Source organism: Lissotriton vulgaris, chromosome 1_1 (genome assembly GCF_964263255.1).
Source record: "Lissotriton vulgaris chromosome 1_1, aLisVul1.2, whole genome shotgun sequence".
In the NCBI taxonomy this organism is placed as follows: Eukaryota; Metazoa; Chordata; class Amphibia; order Caudata; family Salamandridae; genus Lissotriton; species Lissotriton vulgaris.
The window spans coordinates 1,811,005,764-1,811,025,365 of NC_141685.1; the positions used below are offsets into that span (position 1 = coordinate 1,811,005,764).

Genomic DNA, 19,602 nt, shown 5'->3' on the forward strand with positions numbered 1-19,602 from the left:
GCGCATGGCTCTAAACATGCCTACGTTTCCGCTTGCGCCATTGTGGTCGGTGCCATGGTGAACGATGAGTTCAAGTCCAGTGTCGTGCACACGCAGACGCTTGGAGACTGCACCGCACAATTGGCAGAGCTTCGTGCTCTGATGCTTGCATTGGAGTACGCAGATCCAAGTGTGACTACTTTAATCGTAAGCGATTCTTACTACTGTGTCCAGTCTTACAATGAAAACTTGTTCTTTTGGATTCAGAATGATTTTCGTGATTCCAAAGGTAGCACAATAAAACATAAAACTATCTGGGTCCGAGTGGCGGAACTTAAAGAGAAACTGCCACTCGTGTTTGTGATTCATACTCTCGGTCATCAGCGCGTGGGGGTCCACGCTGTTGGCAACTCGCTTGCTGATGAAGCAGCGAAGTCAGCGGTATTAAAATACTTGGTTGCAGCAGTCACGAGGTCCAAAAGCAAAATCGATGATGACATCTTGGCAGCTGTAGCTGCAACAGAGAAGGGAAGTAAATATCCTGCGGGATTCCCTTCTAAATACACATACCACTTAAGTCCCGATAAGGTTCCTTATGTGAAAATTCCTGAAGTTGGCGAACGTCTAGTTCCCAACTCGGATCGCAGAGCGGCTTTGATTACAGCGGCGCATGAAGGTGTGGCGTCTGCGCATGCGGGCGTCCCGGCCACTGTAACTCAGCTACAACAGAGATTCTGGTGGCGGGGTCTGTACAAACAGACGCGTGAATATGTTCTTCAATGTGACATTTGCCAGCAGATTAAGCCTTCTACTGCTACGCGTCCGCCTCAGACACAGTTGTACATCTCTAATAAACCACTTGGATGCGTTTATTTGGATCACTGCGGTCCTTTTTCTTCTGATACTGCGTTTAAGTACATCTTAGTAGCAGTTGATTCATGCACACGCTTTGTATGGGTATGGCCGCATCGAAGCGCTGATTTACGGACTGTCATTAAGGATTTGCGTGTCTTTGTGCGAATTTTTGCCTGTGGTACTTTCCATTCGGACCAGGGTCCGGCTTTCGCCTCTAAGGCATATAAGGCTGCTATGGTTTCGTTGGGAGTCCAAGTCAAGTTTTCAAGCCCCTACAGACCCGAGGGTAATAGTGTAGTAGAACGAATGAACCACGACTTAAAGCAATCTTTGACAGCCCGAGTTATAGGTACTGGTAGAAACTGGCTAGCCCACCTCATAGGCGTGCAGCGTGCGCTTAATAATCTCCCTAGAAGGTCTCTGGGTGGGCGGACCCCATACGAAATGCTCTTTGGTATCAAGATGTATGTACCTGACCTTGATGGGCCGGACTACAAGGCCCAGGCCGGGGCCTTTGACGTAGATGAACATTGCAATGTTTTACAGAATCTAAAAAAGACCAGAGACAGTCTTGCAAAGGAACATTTGCCCTCCACATCGGATGATGCGTTGCAGATCCCGGTAGTTGGCTGGCTACCCCAAGTTGGAGAACTGGTTCGAGAGAAGATCGATAACAAGAAAGAGTTTGGTCCCTCATATCGAGCACCAGTCCGAGTCCTTGGAGTGAAGGGCACAAGGACAGTCATTTTACCACCACTTCCAGGTCGTAAGGAAAACAGATTTATTTCTATTGACAATGTCAAGACACACAGGGTGGCCGATTCTTCATAGCATGACACCGGCTGTATCCTGTCCTTCCATGGTGAGGCACTCTGTGCTGGCTATCACATCTAGTGCAGAACAGGAGGTGTCCCTCGAGATGCCTGCCATATCCAGACCTTTATTAAATACTATTCCTGATACTAACATTGATGAGCTAACCTACACTTATCCTGCTGATTTATCGATGCCTGATTTGCAGACCCGTTTGGCAGGCCAGTCCAGATTCTCTTTTGACTCTGTTTCGGAAACATCAAAGAAACCCACAAACATTGCAAGATATGCCACGTTGTTCAAAAAACATTTTTTAATTCCGCCTTGGACATACATTTGGTTGATCCTATTTTCATTCTATCTTTTTATGTCAGTTGGTTTTGTGTTTTATTTTTTCCGCCTGATCGATGGTCACTACGTTAAAGAAAGAACAGGAATTCGGTACCTTAATGGAACATTGAACCCTCTCTCCTCTTCACATTCTGCGCTCAGACAGAAACGAAACTTAAAGGCAGTTAACATTACAGCATGGCCTGTCCTTGACGGGATTGTGTGGGATGCGGTTAGGTTTCAGATACATGGGCCTACTGAAGTGATTAATGTTCCAAATGTGCTTAGAGTAAACATGGGAGATGTGATTAAACAAAATGTACGTTCTGATGATTGGGATATTCAGGCCGTAGAAGCATTATTCTCTGATTTAAAGTATTATGCTGTCTTCGATGCTGAGGATCTGTATACTGATTCTATTAATTATGGTGATTTGTTTTGTTTTCAACACTATGGTAATCATTTTTTACATAAGACAAATTCCAGGAGGGTTGCTGTGAATTATACACAATGGGAACATTGCCCTGCTCCATTCAGTGGCAGTTCCAATACATTTCTGAAAAAATATACATATTTTACAGACTTTGATCAGTCTAATCCCGAGTCATTTTATTTTAAAATGACACAAAAGCCCATTTCCAAAGTTAGACTTACCGATACAAAATTGCTGTATTCGAAGTCCTTTTTAGACAGGTTGGCTGTAGATGGCTACGAGTTCTGGAAAGGAACAATTGACCTTAAATCGGTTTGGGGTACCAAAGATTGGCAGGTACAAGGCACTGAGGCTTTGCACCGTGCATGTCTCATCCCGAATCACATGTTGTTTTTAAATTCTACCATTTTCCAGACAACATGCTTTGGATTGGCTACTTCTAAAAAATTAAATACACCGACAATCCCAGATTTAAATGAATATACTGGTTGGGGTAATTTCACTGATTCCTCCATTCAAGAGTTGCAAACTCTTTTACACAATTCATCCTTTGACATTTCCAGTTTGGATTCCAAGGGTTGGCTGGTATGGCAAAAAAGTGCTGATTCTTGCCAGCGCCGTTTTAGGGTTTGGCTGAGGGATTCACAAAACTCAGGCCCGATCCACGTTTTGAGGGAGACTATTCTGTCACGACTTATTCTGTGGGTAAGCTGTGTCAAAATTGGTTACAACATTCTACTTTAGCTGCAGTTAAACTACATTTGTCTCAATTACATGATAATGTGGATTTAAACGATTTTATAAAAGGCCCTGCTAAAGGTAGATCTAAGCGATTCCTGTATGCAATTTACAATGAAATTTGGAAAGTTAACCAGGTTGAGGCTGCTAAACGCCTAAGGGCTATTGATCAAGCTAATTTGGAAAAAGTGCTTGCAGTGGTTGATAACAGCATTAACACGCTTTCTTCCCGAATTTACACTTGAAATAATATTGTGTCTTCTGTTGTCGACATAGTACATGATGAAGTGTCCGTGTTGTATCATGGTCAAAATCAATTGCGTTCTGTGATGCAGTTTGCATGGACACTACAGACTCTTAAGTCTGGTCGAGTGCCATGGACTTTTTTGAACATCTCATCATTATTTGCCCCTTTTATTTTGACTGAAAAACAGCGCATGTTGTCAATGAGAGATGCTACATTTTCTATGTTACATATTGAAAAATTAGAATCCCTGCCGTTTTCGGTGGCTGAAGTAACTGCAGCAACATGGCTTATTCATGGTGTTATAACGTTACCTTTTGCTTTGTATAAATTTACAAATTGTATGAAATATATTGCCATTGGGAGATATGAACCATTAGGCAGTGCTTTCCTCCATGAGACATGGTCTTTACCATACACTTACAGATGTCTTAAGGATGGGAATGAAGTGAATCTGAATGGTGAAGAATGTACACAGTCCCCAGACCGCTCTCTTATTTGCAGACACATCCAATTGCATGGTTCTTGCAATCAGGACAAACCGAATTTGGCCTGTGTTTTGAAAGGGACCCCAGTTCCAGCAATAGTTCCCACGTTCACGTTGTTGTCCAACGGTAGTTATTTACTTTTAAATAACGAGTTTTGTTGTGGGTTAGAGGCTGGAATCGGATATGTGGTTACAGTGTCTGAAAGAGTCGTTTGCTGTAAGAATGTGTTGTATCCACCCACGCATGGGAATTCAGAAGTTTTAATTTGGCCGAGAATACCAACCTTGAGAGCTGAATTCAATGGTTTAGGCCGTATAAGAGCCCTTTTGTCTCAAAAACAGGTGGCCCTGAGCTCTGCCCGTGAAACTTATGTCCTTCACATAGCAAACACACGCACAGAAGTACAAGCTCTTTTAAGTACTGATTTGCCGTTTCATTTTTGCGAGCTGGTTCATCAGATCTTTAATGCCTCCTCCACATCCAACCTCGCTCATTTTTTTAAAATGGTTAGCAGTGGTCTTGTGACTACATTTGAAAAAGTATTTGGTATAATCCCTGCGTTCTTTCATTCTATATTCGCTAGTCTGTTTGGAGGATTTCCTGTTTTGCTGGCTTTGGCTGCAGGCGTTCTGGTGTTATTTTATTTCATAAAACATGGATGCCCATCCTGCGCAAGGAAACGCACAGCACCTACTGATGCAGTTTCGCAACCGGATGCTTGATTATTATGGATCCCTGCCGCTTGCGACTTTAAGCACGGCTTTTGGATTATCTTTCAAATTTTCCTATTTCACCTGTGTCCAGCCTGTGTTTCATTGCCTGAGCTGTGGTTTCGACTGGGCCATTGATTTGTGTCTCTGTTTACCGACTTCTCCTGACGTCGACTTTGATCAGCTGATGTCCCCCGTAGTGGCTCATGAGTTGGTCTGTTCTGGCGAAAGGGTTATGGCTGTTGCAGCGATGCATGGACTAATGGGTCAGTGGGACATATTCGCAGCAGCGCATGACTTTCTGGCACAAAGCGTTCTCGAGAACCCACTGAGTTGTCCTCTGATGATGCTAGAGGATTCAGTACTGGAGGAGCACGTATGTTCTTTCCCATTGCTTAATTGGATGGCTGAACTGTTTTCGGATGATGACAGTGATTTCATGTTGGAAGCTGTTGCTACATATTTTGTATATTCATTCAACGAGGGATGACTTTGAATACTTCCATCTATATGGCACGTGACTTTTTAGTAATTCTGAATGGTGCCAATTTCAATGCGAACATTCAAATTTTTTCATATGTTAAAGGCCTGTTTATAATATTTAGGCCTCAAGTTCGACTTTTTATATTTTGTGTGGCCACTATAGGCATTCATACATAGTTTTTGTAATTTTAAATTTTACATGCATTACATACATTTAGCTTGGCTCAGTATCATTGAACTCTGCTTTCAAGTCTTGCCTCTCATAGTGTAATGGCTTATATATATATTTGTCTTTTGACCGTCCTCGGACCATTGGGGGGGTGTCATATGGTTATTACGTTCCCATAGGTTGTGTTAAGTTAGCATGTGCTTGTTAAAAGTTTAAACGCCATCTTTTCTTTCTGCTTCGGTTTGCACACGACACCTACTTGTTATTACAGCTTTTAACCTAGAAGAAGGATTTGATTTACTTCAGAATAATACATTATTGCACTGATATCAGTCGTGCCTGGAACATTTGGAACAACTGTCTGCACACTGAGAGCTGCACACTCTAACACAAGGTTATTGTAGGCCTGATCCTCGCACTACGTTAGTCATAACACAAATAATGTTTGTGCCAACTTTGGGCTCTACGTGAGTTCAAGATACAGTTACAGGAAATGCTACACACACTTGATGCTGGACATGCTGAGAGCTGGTAGCTGTTGATGTGATCTCCTACTACTGAGAATTTGAGGTATGGGTTCGCCCAGCTAAAGCCCAAATGAGACCTTCTTAGATATAATATAATATGCTAATTCGGGTGCGCGAAATATAGGTGATACAGAATTCTATAGATTTTGCATCATAACATGTTATCACAGTTTGCTTATTATGGATTAGTGACTATGCTGCTGACTAATTTTTATAATATGTATGTTGGTATTATACAAGATACTGCGTTTGAGAATGTTGCATTGAAAAAATAAACATTTCAAACTTGCACGTGTTCTCATTGCCTCCCAGTTTCGGTTTGGAATGATAATATAACGAAAGAGTGTTCATGTGTTCCACGATACCTGAGGTATTCTAAGTTCATGTTCTGGATTGTCTAAGACATCGGGAAGTATTTACTGCCGATGAGATACTGTAGCTAGCCTGGTAAGGGGATTTCTGAAACATAGGTGAGTTTTGGGTCACCCTGACTCACCCAGGTTCTAGGTCTCTGAGCACAGTTCTGTGAGAGAACGGAAACCCTGCGGAAATACTGCCTCGATTTGAGTAATTTTTAGAGCTAACCAGAATGGAATTTGCTCCCTTTTTGCGGGTAATTTACCACTGACCGATTTTATAGTCTGTGGTGTAATTTTGTTTGTGTTCCTCTGATGAGGGGTGTGCTGTGGAATCCTTATAGCAGGTTGGTCTGTTAGAGTCTGCATGACATAATGAACCAATTGTCTACGTATTTTAATTAATGGTTTTAGCTGAGCTAATAGTTCTACATCTGTCATTCGTTCAATGTCAGGATGTGGTATATAGCTGGCTAGTACCGGCCAGGTTGCTCCTGGTCTACCAAGTGGACCGAGACTGGTAATGGGATTTTGATGTTGTATGGCGCCTTTAAACAAGAGCGCATGCTCTTGGTATGTTAATGGAATCTAAATATCATCGAAAGAAGTGTATTCCGCTGGAGGTTCCTCTATCTTGTAGAAGTGGAATACATGTGTTGTTGGATTTGCTTCTGGGAAGATAATCCATGAATAGAATACCTTTGTCTGCCGATATTCATGTGCCTCTATGACAAATATCACCCTACCACCACTCGATGATAGGCCATTTGTTATAAGTTTTATCGTGATGGTTTTTCTTAGATTTTCCGGAATGATTATAGCATAGACGTCGTCTTCATTAAAACCTGTAATGTCAAAGCCTGGTTGGGCTGCTGCTGCAGCTCCACCGGTCTCGTTTTCTGTCATATTGTTGACTGAAAGTTTGCGGAGCAAGTTTCAAAGAAACAAAGATAAGGTGCACAGTATTTTGGAACATTGTATCCTTCAACGTTGAATCAAGCCAAAAAACAATACATAGGATTTTCCTCCTACTCAGTTATGGCGGATATTTTATCCTTTTACCCACTCCAGACGTCTATTGGAGTATTTTACGGGGAAATAGGGGTCTCTGTGAAAAGCACAACTGAGTTGTAAATTAGTGCCTTACCAAACGTTGGGCGCCATGTAGTGTAGTTCCTATATTCCCAATGGGCTCTGCGCATTGGAATAATATATCCTACAGATTTAAAGTAGGACTTAGGTCTACTAGGTCTCTATCGAATATATTAGACTTAATTGTGAGTGCCAGCTAGCTCAGAGGTCACTAGAAACTCTCTCGAATAAACAAGAAGGGATTAGTTTCAGACAACCGCTTAAACATGACAACTTTGTTTCCTCAAGATAAAACGTATCTACAGAGTCATGGTAACAATAGATAGATATTTTACTCAGTCAATCGTGCATGCTTTGTTTCTTCAGAGGTGCAGGGAAATAGAGAGACAGGTGTTTTCAATAAAAGTATTTATTGAACAGTCTTCTTTCTCATGCAGAAGAAATGAACTGCTACTATCGTAATACTGGCTGTAAAGTATAATGCGTACAGCAAGAGGAGTATTGAATAATACTGTAAAAGCATGGTATGGTTTCTAAGCCATAAAATACATACATAAATAAATAAATACTAAAACATACTCAACTGGTGCTTCTAAAATACGCCTACCCCGATGTACCTAACCTAAGTCTAGTACGAGGGAAGAATACGTTTAGTATTCTTTGCCAAGAATCTATCCAAGATTTCTCTTAGGGTGTAATCAGCTCCGTACCTTGGTTTAGAATGAAGGAGGTCTGGTATCTCTCTGTCTCAGGACTCGATTTCCCAACACCCCGCAAGGGGACCTTGGAAACACTGGAGCTGGATTTCTCGGTATGAGAAATGATAGTGTCTCTCTCAGTGCGTCAGCTGGAGGGTCTGCTTCCTTCGGCACTTGCTGTAGCGAGCTGTGTCGGGCAAGTAGATAGTCGAACTGCTCCAAACCACCGTGTCTTTGCTAGGGCAAGTGTGGGCATATTTATACCTTGAAGGGGCCGAATTTGACGTAAAGTTGGACATAATAACGTCATCAAAGAATCGCAGTTCTTTGAAAACTCCATGAGTTCTTGGACAAATCAATATTCAAGCAAGGGGAAGTCCCTAACTGCTGAAGCCGAGTTTTCCAAGAAATCGTTGTGGCTTTTCGGAACTAGTGGAAGTATCCATGCCTGTATTCGGACTGCATGGGCTATGTCTAAATATGGTTATGATTTCTATGCCTATACAAGGACAAGGTGATTTATACCCATACAAGGGCATGAATCGGGAAAATTACACTAGGGTCCTAAAATGCTATACAACAACAAACCAGGCATAGAATATTCTGAAAGGGAGATGAGTTGCACAACATGGGGCGTTTTTCAAACCGATCATCCCCACCTCTAAATATTACAGAGGTCTTAACCATTAAATTCATTATAAGGATGTTAATAAGCTACTAGGACATAATATACAAAAACATTATGCACACTTTTCACCCCCGTGCCCCTGTATAGCTTACTATATCATCAGGTTTAATGCGAAACCAAAGTTCATGCCGAGAGCATCTCTGTGATCACACTAGCATAAAGCCTAGTCTCAACTAGTTCCATGCTATTCTCCATGTCATAATCCTCATGATGCTGTGCTCTCTCAATAGCGGACTCATATTTTGAGTGTAATGGAGCACTGCCTTCCAGTCTTAACTTTCCATCGTCCTGGAACACAATTCTAGCCACATTACTTTGGTATTTCCACACACAACGGACTGTTCACTGGCCTCTGCTTTGCGCGATTGGCCCTTTCCTCCAGTCGCAGAAGTCGTTCCAGCCCCCCATGTATGTCCAGCCAGTCCCAAACCTCACAGAGCTCTGATTAGAAATGGGACCGGCCACTGTAGAGTGGATGTAGTTTTGCGGGGAACAACAATATGTACTAAACTTTCATCGATTTAAACTGTTTGACATCGAAGGACTTTCCCATTATTTGTACTTTTTGGATGTAATCCTGTAAGATAATGTGACCCTCAAACATAGGATCTCCCTGTTGCAGCACATGCTGTAGGACTATATCTGTCCTTATAGCTCAGCATTCTAACGAAGAGTGCATTTGGCTGCACATCAGGCTCTCTTATCATTTGTTCAAATAAATATTCTGGTGTATTATCCTCAATTCTCACTGGGAAGTTGATGAATTGTATTTCACTGCTGTAGGATCTCCCCTCCTCGGCTTGAGTCAAAAAGCGCCAGAGTACGCTGTGACACAGTACAGGTTACTTCCTTAATACAAGTCATCTCAGCTTACATCACATTCTGTCCTCTCATTAGTCTAACTTCACTCATTAACTTCCCACAGATCTGCTCTCAAACGAGTTACTCTGACTGCAAGAGTCAATTTTATGCTCTAGAGCATGCCTGTAGCACTGAATCACTGCTAGTATCTGTGCCCCCACTGAATCTGTCACCTGTGCAAGTGCCACCCCACGTCCCCTCATTTATACTGCCTCCCCCTTGAGGGAGTCCTGCAGTGTACTGCAGCCCTCATTGCCTGCTGTAATGAGGGCCGTGCCCCTTCCTCCTTCCAATACCATAAAATGCAAATGCTACTTACCAGTATGCATCTGTTCTTGGCATGTAGGGCTGCTGACATTCATATCTGTGCATAGATCGCCGCCTAGTGTTGGGTCCGGATGATTGCACATTGTTGTCCTGGAAGAGTCTTCGAAGTATCACGAGATAGGTGGCTCCTCCCCTGGACTACAGTGCGCATGGGCATCGCCTCCATCCCCAGATTGTTTTTAGCCATTGGCAGAGATGGAGTGAAGTATGTGAGTGATGCCTATGCTGCGAACAGATATATGAATATATATATATATGTATGAAGACTGCAGCTGCTACAGGCGCCGGGGAGGAGGGTGGGCGATATGAATGTCAGCAGCCCGACATGCCAAGAACAGATGCATACTGGTAAGTAGCATTTGCAGTTCGAGGCATGTGGGCTGCTGAATTCATATCTGTGCATAGACTACATAGCAGTCCTCCCATTATTGGCGGCCGCCCGTGCCAGCTGCAGCAGTCTGAAAAAGTGTCCTGAGAACAGCCTGACCAACAGCTGCTTGCTGTTTGGAATGCACGTCTACACAGTAATGTTTAGTGAAAGTATGTGTGGTAGACCATGTGGCTGCTCTACAGATATCTTCTAAGGGAATATTACCTAAGAAAGCCATAGAGGCCCCCAGCTTCCTGGTGGAGTGGGCTCTTGGTGGAATTGTGAGAGTGCACTTGGCCTTAGCGTAACAGATCTGAATGCATTTTACAATCCACCTAGCGATCCCAGCTTTGGAGATAGCGTTTCCCTTGTGGTGTGAGGCAAAAGCAACAAAAAGTTGCTTGGTCTTACGAAAATCTTTGGTCCTGTCAATGTAGTACATTAAGGCTCTTTTCACGTCAAGGGTGTGGAGCATCCGCTCCGCCAGCGACTCTGGGTTTTGAAAAAACACTGGCAACTCAATTGTCTGGTTTATATGGAATTGAGATACAACCTTGGGTAAGAATTTGGGGTTAGTGCGGAGCACCACCCTGTTAGCGTGTACTTGGAAGAAAGGTTCTTGGATGGTGAGCGCCTGCAATTCGCTAACCCTCCGTAGCGATGTAATTGCTACTAAGAAAGCGACCTTCCAAGTCAGAAACTGAAGCTCACAAGAGTGCAGTGGCTCAAAGGGAGGACCCATCAGCCTAGTAAGAACCACATTGAGGTTCCATTCAGGAGCTGGTGGTGTCCGTGGTGGAATGACCCTTTTGAGTCCTTCCAGAAAAGCCTTAATAGCAGGGACCTTAAAAAGTGATAGGTGTTGCCTATTCTGGAGGTATGCTGCCATTGCAGACAAGTGAATGCGTATGGAAGAATACGCCAAGTTACATTGGTACAGGTGGAACAGGTAACAAATGATGTTCTGAATGGAAGCATCTAGCGGGTCAATATCGTGGTTGACACAGTAAACGACAAACCGCTTCCATTTAGCCGCATAACAAGCTCTAGTAGTTGGCTTCCTTGCCTCCCGAATGATGTCCATGCAATCGGGGGGAAGATTGAGGTAGCCAAACTCTAGGACCTCAGGAGCCAGATCGCCAGGTTGAGCTGTTGCGGATCTGGGTGCTGAATGTCGCCATGGCTCTGCGTCTGAAGGCTGGGAGTGAGATGAAGCCTTTGATGCGGTACCACGGACAGTTCCAGAAACGTGGTGTACCATGGTTGGCGAGCCCACGTTGGAGCAACCAGGATGAGAGTCATCGAGTGCTGCCTGAGCTTGCGTGCCACCAGCGGTATCAGAGGTGCTGGGGGAAAAGCGTACGCAAATCTGCCTGACCAGTTCATCCACATCGCATTGCCCTGTGATTGCGGGTGTGGGAACCTGGCGGCGAAGCTTTGGCATTTTGCGTTCTCCTTTGTGGCAAACAGGTCTATCTCTGGATGACCCCACTTTTGGAAGTACGGTTGGAGTACTGATGGATGTATCTCCCACTCGTGCATTTGATGGCTGTGCCTGCTGAGCAGGTCCGCCATCTGGTTGTCTTTGCCCGGGAGATGCTCTGCCATGAGGAAGATGTTTCTCTGAATGGCCCACTTCCACATGCTCTGAGCCAGATGAGACAGCTGCGGAGAGTGTGTGCCTCCCTGTTTCTGAATGTAGTACATGGCTGTCATGTTGTCCGTCCGGATCAACACGACCTTGTTGCACAGATGTACTTTGAACGCCTTCAAGGCCATGAAGATTGCCATCAGTTCCAATACATTGATGTGCATCTTCCTTTGCTGTAGTGTCCATAGTCCCTGCACTGTGTAGTGGAGTACATGAGCTCCCCATCCCTGGAGAGAGGCGTCCGTTGTCAGGATAATCTGTGGCACAGGCTCTTGGAACGGTCGGCCCTTGCAAAGGTTTTGTGGATTCCACCAATGCAGAGAGTTGTACGCCCGACCGCTCACCAACACTAGGTCTGTTAGTTGCCCATGAGCCTGAGTCCACTGACGTGCTAGGCACTCCTGAAGCGGACGCATATGTAGTCTCGCGTGCGGGACAATGGAGATGCAGGAGGCCATCATGCCTATCAACTGCATGAACACTTTCGCTGGAAGCGAGTGTTGAGGCCTGAATCGTTGGATCAGCGTTTGGATACTGGCGATTCTCACTGAATTTGGCTGCGCAGTGGCTGCCAGAGTGTTTATCGTCGCGCCCAGATACTGCCGTACATGGGCGGGCTGGAGATGGGATTTTGGGTAGTTCAGAGAGAATCCCAGATCGTGCAGGAGATGAATGGTGCGGGACACGTGGTCGGCGCACTGCTGTTCTGTTTTTGCCTGAATGAGCCAGTCGTCCAGATAAGGATAGACGTGGACGTTTTGGCGCCGTAGATGCGCCGCCACAGTCGCCAGGCACTTTGTAAAGACTCTTGGCGCTGTGGTGACCCCGAACGGCAGAACCCTGAACTGGTAGTGCTGGTTTTGAATCGTGAATCTGAGATACTTCCTGTGGGAAGGATGCAGGGGGATATGAAAGTATGCATCCTTTAGATCCAAAGTAGCCAGGAAGTCCCCCTGTTGAAGCAGAGGGAGTACCTGCTGTAACGTGAGCATATGGAAGTGCTCCGAGAGAATATACCAGTTGAGGGGCCTGAGGTCCAGGATGGGCCTGAGGGATCCGTCCTTTTTGGGGATCAGAAAATACAGGGAGTAAACCCCTGTTCCCCTTTCTTGCAGTGGCACGAGCTCTATTGCCCCTTTTTGCAGCATGACTTGAACTTCCTGCTGCAACAAGTGCAAGTGCTCGCCGGACATAGGACGGCTTCTTGGAGGTATGTTTGGTGGAGTGGAAGTAAGTTCCAGACAGTAACCGTACTGGATAAGAGACTTGACCCACCTGTCCGTGGTGATGGATTTCCACGCGGGCAGGAACTGCTGGAGTCTCCCCCCGACCGGTGTTGTGTGGTCTGGGGACAGTGACAAGACGTCACTGCTTGTTGGCGGTGGTGGACCTGGAGCTGTTGTTTCCACGTCCCCTGCCTTTGATGTTGTTGCCTCTGTAGCCACCTCTACCCTTGTTGGTGTATGAGGTTTGAGTATTGCTTTTATAATACTGTGTGGATTGCGATGCCTGACCCCTTGAGGTGCCTCTGGTATTGGAGCGGCGAAAGGAACCACCCCGAAACTGCTGAGACTGGAGGGCCCCCATAGACTTAGCAGTGTCTGTGTCTTTCTTCATTTTTTCCAGTGTCGCATCCACCTCGGGGCCGAACAGGTGGTCAGGATTAACTGTTTGGTTCAGGATGGTTGTTTGTATATCCGGTTTGAAACCTGATATCCTAAGCCATGCATGTCTTCTCAGCAATACACTAGTGTTGATAGCCCTGGAGGCTGTATCAGCCACGTCCAGCGCACATTTGATGGAAGCGTTTGTGATCAGCTTCCCCTCCTGAATTAACATTTCCCCTGCCTCCTTGTACTGGTCAGGCAAGTGCTGCAGCAGTGTTTCTAGGGTGTCGTAATGAGCCCTATCGTAGCGTGCAAGTAGGGCCTGCGTGTTTGAGATTCGCCAAATATTAGCTGCCTGCGCAGCAATCCGTTTCCCTGAGGCCTCAAATATTTTTGACTCTTTGTCTGGGGGAGGAGCGTCACCAGTGGTCTGTGAGTTCGCCCTCTTGCGTGCGTTGGATACAACCAAAGAGTCCAGTGGCAAGAGTCCCTTGATGTATGTTGGATCCGAGGGCGCTGCCTTATATTTTTTGTCAATGCGAGGATTGATGACACGTGCCCGAGTGGGCTCCTTGAAGACCTCTGTCTTGAGCATTGGCAATGTCTTGACTGACTTTTCAGCCACTGAGAAAGTGTCAAACAAAAAGTCCACATCCACAGGATCCGAATGCAGCTTGACATCATGGTTAGCTGCAGCTCTCTCAATTAAAGCGTTGAAGGCTGCCGAGTCCTCCGTTGGTGAGGTCTTTGCCGCAAAGAGCTGCGGTTCCTGACCCGACTGCGGGTCCTCTGGGTCGCCCCCGGCAGACCAAGGTTCATGTTCCTCCTCCGGATCCGAGTACGCCGGATAGTTGTACTCGACCCCCTCGTCGTCACCATCCCCTGCGTTGGAACGCGTTGGCGAATGTTCTAAGGCTTGTGGAGATGCAGGCTCTATAGGGGCCGAAGTAACCGCAGAGTCCTTCTTGTTTTTGAGAGGAATACGAAAATGTTCCAACACCGGCTCCGTGGTGATTTTCCTTTTGAGGAGAGACAGTTTCCCGGTATTGGCGTCGATGATGACCTCTCGACGCTCCTCCTCTGCAAGTGGCTGGAGCCGAGGCTTCGACACCACCAAAGACGCTTTGTGCGTCGACACCTCCTTCGAGGGCACGCCTGCCCCAGGCCTCGGAGCGAAGGCCTTCGGCGTCGACTTCGGTGGCAGGGTAAAGCGGATAGGCGTTTGCGCCTTTGTCGGCTTCGGTGTGTGCTTCGGCACCACATCCTCTGGTTCGGGAACCACAGCGTCCTTCCGAATCCGTTGCAGGGACTCCGCGACCTTTTTCGTTAAGGCTGGAGAGGGCTTGACCGGCTCGAGCGATCTCCCTGAGTCGGGAGTCGGGTCGGCGAGAGGCACCGTCTTCGGAGCCAACACATCACGTTCCTTGTCCCCGACGGCCGGAGCCGGCGAAGCCAGAGCCGTGGAATCGCCTTGACGCTTCTTCGAAGCTTTCTTCGGGTCATCGACCTCGACCATCTTCGGCGCCGACGCGGCCGCGTCGGTCGACTTCGCCGTCGACCCCGAGGCCCTCGGGTCGGCCATCTTGGCGCGGCTCTTCAAGTCGGCCATTTTGAATTTTTTAGAAATGGATGCCTCCAGAGCCTTCTGTCCCACCAGTGCAGCTTTCACTTTCGGTTTCGAAACCGGAGGTGTGGATCCCAATGGCTTCACTTTCGTTTTTGTTAACGGTAGTGGCGCTTTAGAAATGTCCGTGGCCGGGCCCGGAGGCGGGGCTGCTGGACTAGTAACGAGGTCTTGGGTAAGGCCCGAAGGCGATCCCTCGACCTGGGCCGCATGAAGGGGGTTGACCCCTGAGTCAGCTTGGGGATGCTCTTCCTCCGAGCTATCCCCCACGGTGGCAATGGCCCCATCGTCGTCCCCTACCTCGTCGCCGGCTTCGTCAAACTCCTCGTCTCCCGCGTCGTAGGCATCCCCCTCCGACGCGGGGCTAGAGTCCGAAACCTGTAGGACATCGTCGTCTTCAACAAATTCCTCGAAGATGTTGTCCGGCGGGGTCGCCGGGGGTGCCGACAACTGGACCTGGAGTCTAGCGGCCCGACGAATCTTGAGAGTCTTCTTACACCGGAACTTTGAGCAGGCCATACACCTGGCCTCATCATGGTCCGGTGACAAACATTTGTTGCACACAGGGTGCACATCGAGGTGTGAATACTTGGAGGTGCACACCGGGCACCTTTTGAACGGAGTTCGTTCCATGTCTGGAGCGTCGAGTAGGCCCGTCCGCGCCGAGAGCACGCGGATGGGTAGCAAGAGTTCGGAGCTGAGAAACAGACAAAACCCGAACGAAACGATACCGACGCCAAGCCTAAAGACCTTTTGGTCTCGAGTTAGAAAAGTTAATAAACTATCGATTCCGACAGAGGGAACCAAAACACATCCGAACCCAATGGCGGAAAAAAACAATCTGGGGATGGAGGCGATGCCCATGCGCACTGTAGTCCAGGGGAGGAGCCACCTATCTTGTGATACTTCGAAGACTCTTTCAGGACAACAATGTGCAATCATCCGGACCCAACACTAGGCGGCGATCTATGCACAGATATGAATTCAGCAGCCCACGTGCCTCGAACCAACACCTTACAGATTTGCCGCAATCCGTCGGGTGACTCAAGAGATTGCGGCCAAAAAAGTAAAATTAATAAAATACCGACCGCCATATAAATATATATATGGGGAGGGGACGTCAATAGGGCCTCCCTCCCCAGCCCATTCAGGACATCCCCGGGGATGAATTCCACATTTAAGGGGAGGGGCTGCGTGCATGCTCCACCTCCAAGCGCAGTTTTCGGCTCCAGGGACCCCATCCCCCAGGGCCCAAACCTTTGATTAAAGAGAGGAGGCAAGCACTTCCTCCCTCCCAAAGCTGTTTTAAGCCCCGTGGCCTAATTTAATTCCCCTTCCCAAGCTATTTTCAGTCCCTGGTAACCCATACCAGAGCCCAATGTGTTTAATAGGAGGAAAGAGGCTGCTCTGCCCCCCCCCCCCCCAACCCTTAAAAAAAGCCTTTGGGACCCCATTTCCTGGGGCTGTCCTGTTACTTAAAGGGAAAGGGCCATGCAGCAGCCTCCTTGAGCCTTCATTGGCCCCTGGGACCGGCTCACTGTATGTGTCCCAGGTAGCTCACCCCTGGGACACAGTAGTTTCCCTGCCTGTACCAGTGCAGACAGGGAAACGTGTTTGCTACCACCTGCCGGGAGTATTTTCAAATCTCCTGCCAAACAGGAGTAAACACAAAATCTGCTCCCAGCAGGCAGGAGCTTTAAAAATACTCCTGCAGGCTGGGAGCAGACTTGAGATCCTTTTTCTGTCTGCACTGATGCAAGCAAGAAAACAGAAAAAATTGCTCCTGCCCAGAGGAACAAGCTGCACCTAGCTGCACCCTCTGGGTGGGATCAGAGCCTGCTAGTGCACCATGTGGGAAGCCAGCTAGGGTTGTGGGGGCCCGAAAGCTCCCACTGTAGCCCCCAATGTGTGCCTGGTGGTGCCAAGGGCACCCAACTATTTAAAATGGAAGCCCAGGGGGATGGGGTCTAGAGAGAATATTAAGGCTCAGCGAGGGACTACAAGACTCCCCCTCCCATTTAAATATGGCCTAAAGGGATGGTCTTCCGAGGGCCTAGTGAGGCTCGGGGATGGGGACCACAACAACACCTTTAACATAAATACAGCCCTGGGGATGGGACCCCCAAATCCCAATGAGGAACGAGGAGGGAGCCACATGGTTACCATCCCCATTTAAATAAAGCACCCCCCCCCCGGGGGATGGGGCCGATAAAGGCTTGGAGGGGGGGCTGCGAGGATCCCTTCTGTTTTCTTTACATTTCAGCCCTAGGGAATGGGGTCCCAAGGATCTAATTAGGCTGAGGGAGGGAAGCCCCACGCACCGTCCCACTTTAATTAAATTGTAATGCGGGAGATTGGGTCCCTCCGGAGCTCAAAAAGATATGGTGCCGCACACCCCTTTTTAGATCTCGTCTAGGCAGCGCTTGCGCTGTCTCGTTGAGACATGCAGTATACACTATAGCAGGGAAGCTTTGAGGAAGCTCCGCCCACTGTCCACCAATTATTTTCATTGGCTTGTGTCTTAAATGCTGCCTTCAGATTGGTTGTAGGCCTCTTTAGTCTCTACTTATGATGGACATGTCTTCATTTGTGTCCTTCCACGGCTATAGGCGCCTTTCTTCCTGTACCCCCCCCCCCCTCCCTCCCTCCCTCTACCTCGTCCAATGCCTGGTTTGCCTTTATCAACTCGGAGCAAACTTTTTCTTTGCAGAATTATGTAGCTCGAACAGTTGAGTTATTGGAGCACTTTATACGAGCACCAGTTACCATAATGCAAGGACATATACATTTTTGGCAGGTGCAGGTCCCATAAAGTGATTTGCCCAGAATCATGTGACTTTGAGCTGACGCCAAGGATCGAACTCAGTTCCCCAGCACCCCAGTTAGCAGTCTAACACTCCCCTCATTTGCTCGGAATCACGTGACACTGAGCCGGCGCTCCCCTTTCAAATACTTAAAAGATACGAGGACCGCACCGGCCAGCGTGCAGCGACGCCACACCACCATGTAACTTTAGGGAGTAGTTCTCATTAAATTGTGGCATTGCTGGTTTTAAATTATGAGCACTAATGCTTGTTGCCTTCTTTACTGCTGCCAGCCGCGGTGAACCGAATACAGGTCTGAGGCAGAAAGGAGAGTCTATACAAACCACCAATGGAGTCTGCAGGGTTACGATAAAAACAATCTCCTAAAATGATTTACAGCTTAATTAAAAGCCATGTGAAAACAAAATCCATTCAGAAATGATTTTTAACATTCAAAACTAAGGTGTTACCTCTCGTTTCACATGACATATTACGAGGATGCAAATCTGTGTGCCGATATATATTTGAATTGAAAAACTGGCCGACTAGGTGAAGCAGTGCGGTCCTGCTTGGCAAGGGCCAGACACTCCCTTTTCATCTTGCTGTGAAGGGGTGTTCTCAGTACTACAAATACTGTAAGTACCTCTTTCCTTCAGCTGGGCGCTCCCGGTCTGCTGAGGACTGTTTTCTCCACACAGCACCGCCACATCTTCCACAAATGTGCAGTCTGAGAGGCTTTTATCTGGCGGCAGGTTTATCATTTGCAGCCGCAGTTTACTTTTCAATACTCCCACATAGAAATCATGCTGTGGTTAGCAGCTTCAATGTCCACCACTTCCCCATTTTCAGTCCTCAGTATTCTGTCCGTGAAATAGGCTCTCTAGGACACCTGCTGGGGCCATGTGGATTTTAAGTGGGGCGCGCTGGACATTCCCAAATGCTCTCCTATTGAGGGAAGTCCTGGGTGTCCCTGGAGGAGGTTCACCTGGTTAGAGGGTCTCTATATACGACACTCTTCTTTGCGGTGGAAGCACTAATTTGGGGGAGGTGCACTTTTCACCGCATTTTATGTAACATCAAAGAGAGCCCTTATAGTTTTTTACAGATTCATAATTTCAGAACTCGACCCGAAGGTACGCAATAGTTACATTACACAATGAAGTATTCATCTTTTGAAACACAGGATGTTGAGCCGACACGGAGGCTCGACCCTGATTTATCAAGCGTGAAAGTTGGCAGCTCTATCCATTATGCCACATTCTCTCCCACAATAACGGAGGCATTTTCAATATTATATAGAATAAAGCCATAGTTGTTGCACATTTAGCTCATGCAACTAACCACCATTGACAAATCCAACAGACAGTCCTTGCTTGTTGTAGGTACCATGTTACTTGTATTATGTATCTAGCTACAATGACAGAAGCAGCAAAATACCTGTCGGGCGGCGCACTATGCTAAGCAGAGATTATTAGCTTAAGTGTCTTTAAGCCATGTCCTTAATTATATCAGCTACATCCGTTTGAGAGACCAACCTTTTCTTCATCCCACTTAATGCCCTGCCTACAATTATCTATCATGTATGCATTTTGAAAGTAGTTATTGATCACGCTATTTCCCATGGCAGAATACAGCAGCTTTGGTATTTGCAGACAGTGACAGGAGTTTCTGTCTCGGTCTTCATAATTGGTTCCTATGGTAACCTTACCATCAAGGGGGTGTGGCGATAACCATTGAACCACAGCCGAGTATGCG

General features: G+C 46.9%; 1 protein-coding gene across 1 annotated transcript in view; it reads right to left on the bottom strand.

Moving 5' to 3' along the window:
• Nucleotides 1-19,602, bottom strand: part of SYCP3 (synaptonemal complex protein 3) — a 1,370,872-nt gene that overhangs the window by 1,036,453 nt on the left and 314,817 nt on the right. The window lies entirely within an intron of this gene.